This window comes from Canis lupus, chromosome 19 (genome assembly GCF_048164855.1).
Source record: "Canis lupus baileyi chromosome 19, mCanLup2.hap1, whole genome shotgun sequence".
Classification (NCBI taxonomy): domain Eukaryota; kingdom Metazoa; phylum Chordata; class Mammalia; order Carnivora; family Canidae; genus Canis; species Canis lupus.
In genome coordinates this window covers 8,809,474-8,822,527 of record NC_132856.1, presented here as the reverse complement: position 1 = coordinate 8,822,527, position 13,054 = coordinate 8,809,474, and the positions used below count along the sequence as shown (strand labels likewise).

Below are 13,054 nucleotides of genomic sequence, written 5' to 3'. Positions count from 1 at the left end.
CTGCTAACTCTGGGAAACGAACTAGGGATGGTGGAAGGGGAGAAGGGCGGGGGGTGGGAGTGAATGTGTGACGGGCACTGGGGGTTATTCTGTATGTTAGTAAATTGAACACCAATAAAAAATAAATTAAAAAAAAATTAATTTCACTTCTTGGGAATCCCTGGGTGGCTCAGCAGTTCAGCACCTGCCTTTGGCCCAGGGCATGATCCTAGAGACCTGGAATCAAGTCCCACATCAGGCTCCCTGCATGGAGCCTGCTTCTCCCTCTGCCTGTGTCTCTGCCTCTCTCACTCTCTCTGTCTCTCATTAATAAAAAAAAAATAAAATCTCGGGGATCCCTGTGTGGCTCAGTGGTTTGGCATTTGCCTTTGGCCCATGGCGTGATCCTGGAGACACAGGATCGAGTCCCACATCAGGCTCCCTGCATGGAGCCTCCTTCTCCCTCTGCCTGTGTCTCTGCCTCTCTCTCTGTGTCTCTCATGAATGAATAAATAAAATCTTTAAAAATAAATAAATAATAAATAAATAAAATCTTTTAAAAATTAAAAAAATTAATTTCACTTCTTGTTTCTCTTTTTCCATGTTCTTTCTAGAAAATTTTAAATTACATATGTGACTTGTTTGACTTGCATTTGTGTGTATTTAATTGAACAGTCCTGAGCTAAGGGCTTGATCAGATTTAGGTTCAATTTTCTGGCGATTTCAGGGCGATGCTGTGTTCTTCCATCGGTGGCACTTAGTATCTGCTGGTCTCCATTTTTGTGATGCTTGCAGCCACTGATGTTCAAAGCCTGGTCCATTATTCTTTTTGGGGTTGAAAATTATGATAGTCTTATGCTGTTACTTCATCTTTTATTTATTAACTGCCATTCTACAGAGGAAAACTTCTGGTCCTCTTAAGGAATGTACGTCAGCTCCTTAGAGAGGCTTCATGGTACTCCCTTTCATTGCACTATTGGTCTCCTTCGTGATCCTTTTCACCATTTGTTATTATCGCTGTATCTGCTTGCTAGCCTGTTGATGGCTGCAAGCCCCTGGAGGGGAAAGATGAGCTCTGGTTTCCTCATCCACAAAATCCCGAGGTCCCCACTCTGAGGAGGTGCTAGGGAAGTACCTGTGGCACGCAGGGAGGGATGGTGAGATGGACAAAGCCCCAAACCATAACACAGGACCCCTGAGCTTGGATCCCGGCTCTGCCACATGCCACACATCAGTCCAGCCTCTCGGAGCCCTCACATGGGGCAAGCAGGTGGGCAGTCCAGCTGCTGGAGCATACATTCAGCTCTGAGGGGCTCTCATGCTGCACAACTGGCCTCCCTTCAGCTCATGCTTCTAGAGGCCTCTCTCCCGCCCAGGGCAGAGCTGGGGCCAGGTGGCAGATGATTAAAGCGACACCCCACAGCTAAGAAATCCAAAAGCTAATTAACTGCAGCTCAGCACACTCAAAGGAAGGCAGTCGGGCCGCAGCACTGATGGTGGGTGGCGTTAATACCTAATGGTCTCTTCTCTTCTAATCGCTGCCTTTCCCTCAAGTTCCTCCTGTTGCCCAAAGCACTTTAAATCAAGCAAAGAGCATCCACAGAGCGTTTGTGAGCCCTATCCCCTGGAGGAAAGAGGCCAGGAAACAGAAAGCCACCCCACCAGGAGCTAACAAGGAAGCTGGCCTGACCAGATTTAACATTCAGGGAGGAGTGAAAAAGCTGAGCAGAGCAGGGCAAGGTGAGGGTTTGTCATACGTAACTCCATTTGCCCCCCATGGCACGCAGGATCATCTCTACCAATGGGATTACCCTGCCTGGCCTTTGGGGACACTGAGGCTCAGGATCAGGACTACCTTGGCCAAGGTTATAGAGTTAATGAGGGGCAGGGCTGGGAAGCCAAACCATACTGATTTATTCATTCACTAAAAATAGTGACGGGACACCTGCCATGTGCTGGACAGTATGCCACACGTGGAGAGCACATAGGTGTCTTAGGGCAGGTTCCCAGGAAGGGGAGAGCCAGCCAGGATGCTTATGTACATGTGGGGTGGGAGCTAATGAGGATGCGACCTTCCAGGGAGGTTGGCTTTAATCTGGGCCTGGCAGGTGTGCAGCGCTGAATTGGCCCCACCTTGAGGTAAGGGGTAGGATTTTTTTTTTTTTAAGATTTTTATTTATTTATTCATGACAGAGAGAGAGAGGCAGAGGGAGAAGCAGGCTCCATGCACCAGGAGCCCGATGTGGGATTCGATCCCGGGTCTCCAGGATCACGCCCCGGGCTGAAGGCGGTGCTAAACCACTGAACCACCCGGCTGCCCAAGGGGCAGGATTTTGCACCTGTGGCAGTCACTGGCCGCAGACTCTCCTGGGTGTGGAAGGCAGGACCTCCCAAGCAAGAGGGCTCCCGACTGGCGGAGGGCAATTGTAGCGCAAGACCTCAGCGAGTAAGAGAAACATTAAGGACGGGGACACACATAAATGGCAACAGCTCTATGCATGTGGCAAAAGCCAATTATTCCTGCTATGGATCTGTGCTGAAAACAGCACTGATGCTGGATAGATAGCCAGGCCTGCTGAGGTCACCTCTCTGTCCCCCGCAGCCCCCTTGTTAAGCTCCTCTGAGACCCATGCAGATAGTCACGGACGCAGTTCCTGGCCACCCCTCTCATGATTGGTTTCTTGAGTTCTTTTTCCTTCCTTGTTTCCACACACTTAACATTCTATGATAATAAAATCGAGAGCCAATCTGGACTTGAGGCGTCACGTTGGCACCTGCACCTCTAGGCGGTGCCTGATGGTGTATCCCCTTCCGGCCTCTCATTGTTCCAAGACATTGGACTCTGAGTCATCACTTCGCCTCTCATCAGAACACACCACACCGCAGGCAATTCTCCGGAGCACTGGGAGGGGCGCGGAGGGCACACACTACAGAAGGTATATCAGGAGAAACCCTTAGAAAACTGAGACCTCCTGACACCACCATATAAGGATACTTGCACTTAGACTTCTCATGGGAAATAAAAGAGATTAATAGTTATTGGTGACAATTTTGTGAGAACTACTACGTACTGAGCAGTGTTCTAAGCATTTCAGATAGAATAGTGCGTGGGGGGGGTCAAAACTTATATTCTGATGGGGGACAGGACCACCCTGCTGCACAACTCTAGGAGGTGCCATTGCCCTTTACATCGTAGTCTGTGTAAATAGTGACTTCTGGAACTGTGCAGTGCACACACACCCTGTGCAACAGGACACAGCTGTCCCAGTTGTGAGAGACAGATAATAAACAGCATAGGTAAGTACAATATGTACCACAGTAGATGGTGAGAAATGCTGAGGAGCATAACGCACAGAATACAGAAAGGGTGTGGACATGTGGGAGGGTGCAATTTTATACTGGGTGGCCAGGGACAAACTCACCAAGATCACTGCCTCCGTCAGCACCCCAGCAGGGAACTGCTGGCACACCAAAGTGGGTCATTGGAGGAGTGTTAGCAGAGAGACTACTTACTATGATGTGGGCAGGATGGAGAGAAACCACAGGGATGGTGGAATGAGGCTAGCAAGGGAGAACACAGGACAGAAGACAGAGGCTATGGCAGAGAGGCCACCTGACAGGGCCTGTAACAGTCTCCTGGGAGGGAGCACAGGGAATAAATACCTGGCCTCACTCCTTATGGAGCCTTCCATAGGCCAAACCCAGTGAAAGCTAGAGGGCGAAGGTTCTGTTGATCTAGTCCCTATTGTAAGCACCAGGAAGACGGAGCAGGGTGGAAATAGGTGTTGAGAAGATCCAGGCATGCAAACAGAAGCTGCACAATGACATTAGACCAGAGACCTGAAGGGGATAAGTTTGAGTGGACATCTGGAAAAGAGTATTCCAGGCAGAAGGAAGAGCATGAACAAAGGCCCTGCGGTGGGAATGCGCCCAGGGCATCTATGCCATAGCTTACTGGCCTCTGGCTGTAGCAGAGGAGGGCAGCAGACGAAATCACAAGGTGATGGGAGGCTGTGTGGGGGTGACTGTCGAGGCTTTGAATGAGATGAGAAGCCCTTGGAGGGTGCTGAGCAGAGGAGGGGTATCCTCTGGCTTCTGTCTTGACAGATCCTTCTGGCTCAGTGCAGAGATGAGGCTGCAGGGGGCAGAGGTGGGGGCAGTGAGAGCAGAGAGGCAGCTCTGCAGCAGCCCAGGTGAAAGACAGTGCAGGCTGGGACACAGTGACAGGAGCAGAGGTGGCGACGTGTGGTTGGATACTGATTCTATTTTGGAGATAGAGTGACGGGCTTTTCTGATGGATTCGTTGTGAGGTCTGGGAGAAAAAGAGCTTGTTACTCTTGTCTGTTATCCTTCAGCAACTTATTCATAGCTGATGTGTGCCTTTCCTAGGATGTCGCCTGGAGGAGAAGCTGCAAGATCTGCCAATTCCCTATGAAGCCCTTTTGGGGATTATTACTGGCAAGGGGCAGGCGATAGACCATAAGGGTAGTGTTGTGGTTCTGCTTAAAAGTGATGTCTTTGTCTCTTGTCTGATATGCTTGGCATTGAAGTGATGAGAAGGCTGGGATTTGCTGCATAATAATCTGGGAGTAAGCAAGGCTACAGAGGAAACGGAATCAGCCATAAACACAGAGTTACTGAAGTTGCCTGATGGCACATGGTATCAATAACACCTTGCTCTCTACTTTTGTGTAGTTTTAATTTTTCCAAAACGAAAGGGGTTTTTTAAAAATTTATTTATGATAGTCACACAGAGAGAGAGAGAGGCAGAGACACAGGCAGAGGGAGAAGCAGGCTCCATGCACCGGGAGCCCGACGTGGGATTCGATCCCGGGTCTCCAGGATCACACCCTGGGCCAAAGGCAGGCGCTAAACCGCTGCGCCACCCAGGGATCCCCGAAAGGTTTTTTTTTAAAAATCCCTATTGTAGATCTTTGTGATGGAATTGTTCTGTATTTTGACTACAGGAGGAGGGTCACCTGAATCTACAAGGAGGATAAGTTTGCAAAAAAAACTGCTTCTAGACACACACACACACACACACACACACGAATGCATGTAAAACTGACATCTGAATAAGGGCAGCAGATTGTTGTAATGGCAATATCCTGATTGTACTATTAGGCTATACATGTGAAAGGTGTTACCATTGGGAGAAATTGACAGAAGAATATATTAGCCTTCTCCACAGTATTTCTTAAAATTGTATGTAAACATACAATTACCTCAAAAAAATGTTAAGTCCCTCTGAAAGACTATAGGAAAAGTTAACAAGTATTAGAGAGGATGTGGAGAACTTTTGAAGGCTTGTGGATTGCTGGTGGGAATGTGAAAAATTGCAGATGCTGTGGAAAACAGTGAGGTAATGCCTCAAAAAATTAAACATAGAATTACCCTATGATCTAGCAACTCCACTTTTGGGTATATACCCAAATAATTGAAAGCAAGGATTTGAAGAGATACTTCTATGCACATGTTCATGGCAGCATTCTTCATAATAGCCATAAGGTAAAAAAATAATTCGTATTTCAACCGATGAGTGAACAGGCAAATAAAACGTGGTAAATTTATACACGAATATTATTCAGCCTTAAGAAGGAAGGAAATCTTGACACACACTACAGCATGGATGGACCTGGAAGACATTGTACTAAGTGAAGTAAGCCACTCACAAAAGGACAAATAGTGTGTGACTCAACCTCTGTGAGGTCCCTAGAGGAGTGCAGTTCATGGAGATGAAAAGTAGGATGGTGGGTACCAGGAGCTGGGGGAGGGGGTCGGGAGTCAGTGTTTAACAGAATTTCAGTTTCGGCAGATGAGAAAGTTCTGGGGGTGGATGGTGGGGATGGCTGCACAACAGTGTGAATGGATGCATTGCCACTGAACTGGACACTTAAAAATGGTTAAAATGGCAAGTTTTATGTTATGTATATTGCAACAATTTTAAGAAAGATTAGGGGAAAGCAGTTTCATTGGTATTTCAAAAAATGTAAGAATGGAGGCGCCTGGGTGGCTCCAGTTGGTTAAGTGTCTGCCTTCAGCTCAGGTCATGATCTTAGGGTCCTGGGATCAAACCCCATGTCAGGCTCCTTGCTTAGCATGGAAGTCTGCTTCTCCCTCTTCCTCTGCTCCCTACTTATGCTTGCTCTCTTTCTCTCTCTCTCTCTCTCTCTCTCTCTCTCTAGGGCTCTCACTCTCTTGCAAATAAATAAATAAAATATTTTTTAAAAAAAGAAAATTCTCTATTAAAAAAGGTAAAAATAGGTTATAATCTAATGTCAACAGATTCCCTTATTCTCTGCCCTGAATGACATAATCAAGGGCGGAGGGAAAGCTATCGACAGATTCTTCCAGGCGCCCTGTGTTTCCATTTCAGTGCCATCAAAAGAATACCAGGCAGCGGTCTTCCAGACATTGGTGACATCCCCGACATGGGTGTCCCTAAGATGGTGAGAAATCAGTCACCAAACAGTTAACCAACTCTTATGGTGCCAGCCATACAGGGGGGATCACCAGGCTCTGATGACATACGATGGAAGCCCAAGCAACCGGTTAACTTCCACATAGCCTTCAGATCCTGGCTCTAAAGTCCCTTTCTCAAGGAGGTCTTCCCTGGGCTATATGGGGCTTCTCTATTTCAGGATCACTGTATATCCCAGTTTTCCTAAGATAGTCCCAATAGATGCCAGTTGTCCAGGCATAATTATTAACAGCATTCACTTTCACTCCAAAGGGTCTAGATTTAGATGGTGAACCAAATGGTCACCTACTCCTGATAGACACTTTTAGTGTCTTTTTTTTTTTTTCCCTTTTAGTGTCTCTTAATTGTGACTGGTTCATTGTGTGATGCTGTCTCTCCAGCTGTGCTATAAAAGCTCTTGGATGGCAGGAACATGCCTGCCTTGTTCACCATCATAGTCACACTGTCTTTATGTTTATCATGAGCTCGATAACCTTGCCTGGACAAATGAATGTTTCCATTGTTGGGTAAGTGTCTGCGGTGGCCATGGAGCTGCCCCTTTAAGACCCCCTCCTGTGCAGTTGGCTCACTGCCTCCACTTGCTGTCCTAGTTGGCTCCTAACCACTGAGCACAGTGGGGGTATCAGAGCTGGGCCTTCCCTCCCAGTGGAGACCTCTAACAGACAGTCTTTGTTTGGGGGCTCCCCATTTTTCCTGGCCTTGGCTTTCTCTGCACTACTCACTCCTGGACTGGAGGCCTCTTCTCAGCTTTCACAGGTGTCCAATTGCACTTGGATCTGAGGCTCTCCTGTTGCCTTCTGCTCCTCCTCCCCTTCATTATTCCTCACAAGTGTCTCCCCCACCAAATCCTTTGCATGCCTCCTGTCTTGGGGTCTTCTCAGGGGATCTGGACTGGTGCCCCCTCTCAATAAGACTGTGAGGTGGGACCCTCCAATGGTCCAAGGCTCTTCTCCCTACCAAGAAAGACACCCCCTTCCTCTGGAAGGATGGAGCCCCTGCCCAGCACGCTCTCTCACCACTCATGTTTGGCACTGATCTCTGGCTGATGCTCTTGTGCTTCCACAGATTTTTCTTTGTTGTTTCTTCACTTACTCTTGGCCAATTAACTCAAGAAAATATCTCTCTCCCTCTCCCTGTGTCTCTCTTTTTTTTCCCCTAAAGAAAATAACTTTATTTCTATCATTCCTTTTTGAAGAACCAAGGAAACATAGAAGGTATAAAACAACACAAACAGCTGCAATTCGCAGGGATGGGGTGGGAAGGGGCGGGTAAAGGAAAGAATGGCACAGCTCTTGAAAGCAACAGCCTCCAGGATGGCCTGAGCCACATGAGGGGTTGGAGGGGTGGGGGGCTCTGAGAAGACAGGCTCCTATGTCCTAGCTTGGACCATAATAAATCAGAATCCTGAGGGGGTGGGACCCTGGAATTTGCCTTTTCAAAACAATTTTTCCCACTAATATTCACTTTGCAAGGTCTTGCCCTAACACCCAAGGGAACTTTGGTAATATTTCCTCTCTTCCTCCCTTCCTCCCTCTCCCTCTCTCTCTCCCTCTCTCCCTTACTCTTCCTTTCTCTTTCTCTCTCTATGGGTCTGAGCTTTTGAGGGTTTCTCTCCAACTCTTACTTTCTTTAACTCCCTCTTCCAAAAATTAGATTTAGGAACATGAGTTTTTCCTCTGACAAAAACTGAATAAAAAACAAGTTAAGAGTAAGATAAGAAGCAACGTACAACTTGTGAGGCCTTTGACAGTGTCCAGACATTGTCTTCAGCATCTTCACAAATGTCTCGTCTCCTCTAATTAAATCCACTTTTCTCCAGCTGCAATATTTGAGATCAATTAAATAGATAAGGAGTATTGATTAAATGGCTCTACCTCCAGCAGTCCACAAGCTTGGCTGCACATTAGAATCCCCTGGAAGCTCCTGAAAAACAGTAATGCCCAGGTCCCACTGCCAAATGATTAAAAAGGTGATACCACCCTGGTCCAGAAGGTTCAGATTTCATTGTTTGGAGGTGGAGCCTGGGCATCAGCTTCCTGAGGGTTAGAATGTGCAGCAGGTTAAGTTCCACAGGCACCAGAAAGTTTCCCATGTGCTTTAGTGAATTCTGTCAAGAGAATGCTGCTGCCTCATTTCACAGGTGAGGAGCCTGAGGCTTGGGGACCGGGATGAGAGGGGCGAGTAGAATCCAGAGATCCCAGGTCTGTGCATGCTGCTGGGCAAGGGGAGCCTGAAGCAGAGACAGGAGAAGAACTGGCAACTTCCCCCTGTCTTCCCCCTCCCCCCATCTACCTCCACCCATGCAATTCACCAAGTGTCTTTTTTGGTGTCATTCCCTGTAGTAAGACTTAAGGCCCAGTGATTGTGGTTTTTTTGTTTGTTTGTTTGTTTTTGTTTTGTAAGCATCCTGTAACAGTTATCCTATTACTGTCACCTCAGAGGTCAGAATTTTATTGTCATGGATTTGACTCTAGAGCCCAGCACAGCGCTTGGCCAAAAGCTAATGCTTCAAAATTGTTTTGTTGAAATATTGTTTGGAAATATGTTGGATGGGATGAATGGATAGATAAACAGACAAGTGGACAGATGTGAATGGGTGGTGATAAGCAGATAAATGGATATGAGTGAATAGATAGGCAGTAGGTTAGATGGATGGATGGATGGATGGATGGATGGATGGATGGATGGTTAGATGAGTAGGTGAATGCAAGAATAAATTTGTCCACAGCCTGCCTTGTGTCACAAAGAATTTGAGATACTCAAAAGGATTCAAGATACTTATAGTAAAATTAAAAACTAAAATTTTAGCACTGTCCCTGTACCTGGATTTACTCTAGGCAATAGAATGCATCTGTGAGCAAGAGACGAAGATTCTTCCCCTTGTGACCCTTCAATTTTAGCAGCATGAAACAGACAATAAACAACAAACATAACAAATGACTAAATTATATAGAGTATGTTAGAAGGCTAAGAGCTATTGATGAGAGAAAAGAGCAGGGAGAGATGGAAAAGCCAAGCAGGCAGGGATGGGATGCCATTCTAAACAGGGAGATGAAGGATGGACTCATGAAGAAGGTAACCTCCGAGCAAAGATCTGAATGAGGTAAGGAAAGGAGCCCTGAAAGGGCTAGGAGGAGAGCATTCCAGGTGGGGGAATGTTCCATGCAAAGGTTTTGGATGTTAGTGTGCCTCTGTGTATCAGCAATAATGTTAGAGGCCAAGCACCTGGAGCAAAGTGAGTGGAGGGGAGAGGGGGAGTCCAAGGTCACAGGGTGGCCAGGTCACATAGGGCCTTGTAGGTGATGGTGAGAACTTTGGTGTTTTTGCTGAATGACAGGGAGCCACAAGAGGGTGTTGAGCAGAGGAGGGATGTGACCTGGCTTAGATTTTAAAAGGATCCTTCGGGGGGATCCCTGGGTAGCTCAGCAGTTTGGTGCCTGCCTTTGGCCCATGGTGTGATCCTAGAGTCTCGGGATCGAGTCCCACGTCGGGCTCCCTGCATGGAGCCTGCTTCTCCCTCTGCCTGTGTCTCTGCCCCTCTCTCTCTCTCTCTCAATGTGTGTGTGTGTGTCTCTGTGTGTGTGTGTGTGTGTGTCTCATGAATAAATAAATAAAATCTTAAAAGAAGATCAGTTGACCTTAAATGTAAGAGTTTATTTCTGATTTTTTTTTTCTGAATTTAAAAAAAAAAAAGGATCCTTATGAAAACTCTTATAATAAATCAGTAGACCATGGGAGATTGGAATCGAAGCAGAGCGAGCTATGGGAAGTCATCCATCTAAGAGGGGATGGTGGCTCACAGGGGATGGTGGGGGCAGTGGAAACGACAGAGATAGTCAGAATCTGGGTATATTCTGAAGGTGGACCCAGCGGGATTTCATTTGGATTTGGATATGGATGTCAGAGGAAGAGAGGAATCAGTTTTGATATCGGGGCTTTTGGCCTGGGTAACTGCGAGTAAGGAGTTGCCACTCACCTAAATGGGGACAGCTGGCATCAGGTCAAGGTTTTGGGAGGGCACACAATCAGGAGCCTGGTCTTGGACACGATGGGTTTGGCTGTGCATTGGCTCTCTGGTGGAGATGTCAAACAGGCAGTCACCATCATTGGAATTTAAGAGAGGTCTAGGCTGAAGACATAAAGGTGGAGTCACTTACACATAAATGGTATTGAAAGCAATGACGTTGGATGAGGTTACCAAGATCATGATGCAGATGGAGGAGAGAAGAGGATCAAGGACCGAGCCCTAGGTCCTGTCAGCATCAAGAGGTTGGGGAGAGAAAAGAACCAGTGAAGGAGAAGCAGGGGAAACCACTGAGCTAAGCAATGACTAGACGAGCACAGGGTCCTGAAATCAGATGAGAGAAATGAGCAGTCAACTTCGCTAACCCAAGTAAAAGACGAGATCTGAGAAATGAGCATGGATTTTGCCATGAGGCGGCCACTCGCCATCTTGACCAAAGGGACATCCATGGAACAGCAGGAGTGGCCCTCTGATTAGAATGGATTTACAAAGAACAGGAGGGAGTATTTGCAAGGATTGAGGATGGACAGTTCCTTTGAAGAGTTGTAGTACAAAGGAGAGTGTGATAGTTTGTTGCTTGGTTGCCCCCGGGGACCTTGTCTCCTGGTATTCAAGGAGGATCTTGGATCTAGGCTGTCCCTGTGACTGACTTTACCCAATTAAATGTGGCAGAAGCCACACTGTGCCAGTTCCAGGCCTAATTCATAACATGGCCTGGAAGCTTCTGCACTGCTAGACCCCAGGCAGCATGCTGTAAGAGGCCCAAGCCACACAGGTAAGCCATGTGGAAGAGAGAGTGGAGGTCTTGCCCTCGACAGGGCCAAACCAAGCTCCAGCCACCAGGCAGCTCCAACCACAGGCCTTCGGACAACTGAGCCCAGTGGAGCCTCCAGAAAGCTACAGCTGCAGCTGACACCACACAAAGCAGAATAGCTGCCTGGGGGAGCCCAGTCAAGGGGGCATAATAAAACAGTTGTTAATTGAAAGAAGTCATTAAATTTGGGGTGGACTGCCATAGAGCAATACTAATACAAACAGGGAGACGTAAAGGGATAGTCAAGGGGGAAGAGGAGCCAAGAAGATCTTTTTTAGTAGTGATGGCATCACTGTTTCTTTATTGAATTATAATTGACATATAATGTTATATTAGTTTCCAGTGTACAAGATAGTGATTGGATATTTTTATACATTACAAAATGATCACCAACATAGGTCTAGTTACCATCTGTCCCCATACAGTCATTACACTATTATTGACTGTATTCCCTAGGCTGTACATTATATCCCTGTTACTTATTTATTTTATAAGTAGAATTTTATACCTCTTAATCCCCATCACCTGTTTCACCCATCCTCTCACCCACCCCCTGGTAACCACCATTCCTTCTCCGTACCTAGGAGTCTGTTCTTGTTTTGTTTTGTTTTGTTTGTTGTGTTTCTTAGATTCTGCATGTAAGTGAAATCACACCATATTTGTCTTTCACCGTCTGACTTATTTCATTGAGCATAGTCCCACTTGTTTATTTTTGGTTTTGCTTCCCTTGCGTGAGAAGATAGATCCAAAAGAATGTTGCTAAGACGGATGTCAAAGAAATTACAGTCTATGTTTTCTTCTAGGAATTTTATGGTTTCGGGTGTTACATTCCAGTCTTTAGGCTATTTTGAGTTTATTTCTGCATATGGTGTGAGAAAGTGGGTCAGTTTTAATCTTTTACACGTAGCTGCCCAGATTTTTGTTGTTGTTTTAAAGATGGGAGAAATAATGGCGTATTTGTATGCTGATGAGAATGATCCAGAAGAGATTAAAAATGATGGTATGGGAAGAAAGAGCAGATGAAGGGGGCTGGGGTCCAGTGCACAGAGACAGGTAGTCGAGCTCATGGGCTGTTCACCTGTGGCGGCAGGTGGGAAGCCTGAGTACAGGGGGTGGAGACGCTGGTGGAAGGGTTCTCTCATGGTCGGTGTGTGGACATTTAGACCACTTCAATTTTGTCAGTGAAGAGGCAGTGGAGAGTGTGGGCGGGGGCAGGCACTATGAATTTAGGGGAGCAGAGAAGTGGAACAGTAGTCTAACAGAGCTGGAGACCAATGGGTAGGTAGGTAAAGCCTAATTGCCACGCAGTACCAAGGGCTCTCTTGACATTCAAGGTCACGAATTTTAAAGTGAGTCCAGGCAGAGTGGTTGTTTAGTGCAGCTGTGTGGGGGTGGACACAGCATTGGCTGAGAGTGGACATGATCAGAGTGGTAGCTTTGCCGAGCAAGTATGGAAAACACACACAAAAAAAAAATGTATGGAAAACACAAATAATAAATGAAGAAATAAAGACCTGGGGAAAGCAATTTAGATTATGAGCTGAAGACCAGAGGCAAAATTAAAAAGCAGACCAAGGAAGGACAGGTGAGGGGAGGGAGGAAGGAAGGAAAGAGATAAAAGAAAGAGGGAATACAGTCATGTTTTAGACTGCTATTATTAGACAATTGCATTTGAGTGTGGATTTGAGACAAGTGCATTTGAGGTTCAGACCCTGTCCAGAGAACATATTTAGATGGAAAGGTCAAGGAGGGAGCG

General features: G+C 46.5%; 1 long non-coding RNA gene across 5 annotated transcripts in view; it reads right to left on the bottom strand.

Annotated features, from left to right (window-relative positions):
* Window positions 1–13,054, bottom strand: part of LOC140609828 (uncharacterized) — a 43,964-nt gene that overhangs the window by 24,423 nt on the left and 6,487 nt on the right. For all 5 annotated transcript variants that reach the window (XR_012011549.1, XR_012011550.1, XR_012011548.1 and 2 more), the window contains 2 exons: window positions 10,437–10,589; window positions 8,190–8,279 (listed from right to left, as the gene is read on the bottom strand). This is a non-coding gene — a long non-coding RNA (uncharacterized lncRNA). The remainder of the gene's footprint in view (window positions 1–8,189; window positions 8,280–10,436; window positions 10,590–13,054) is intronic.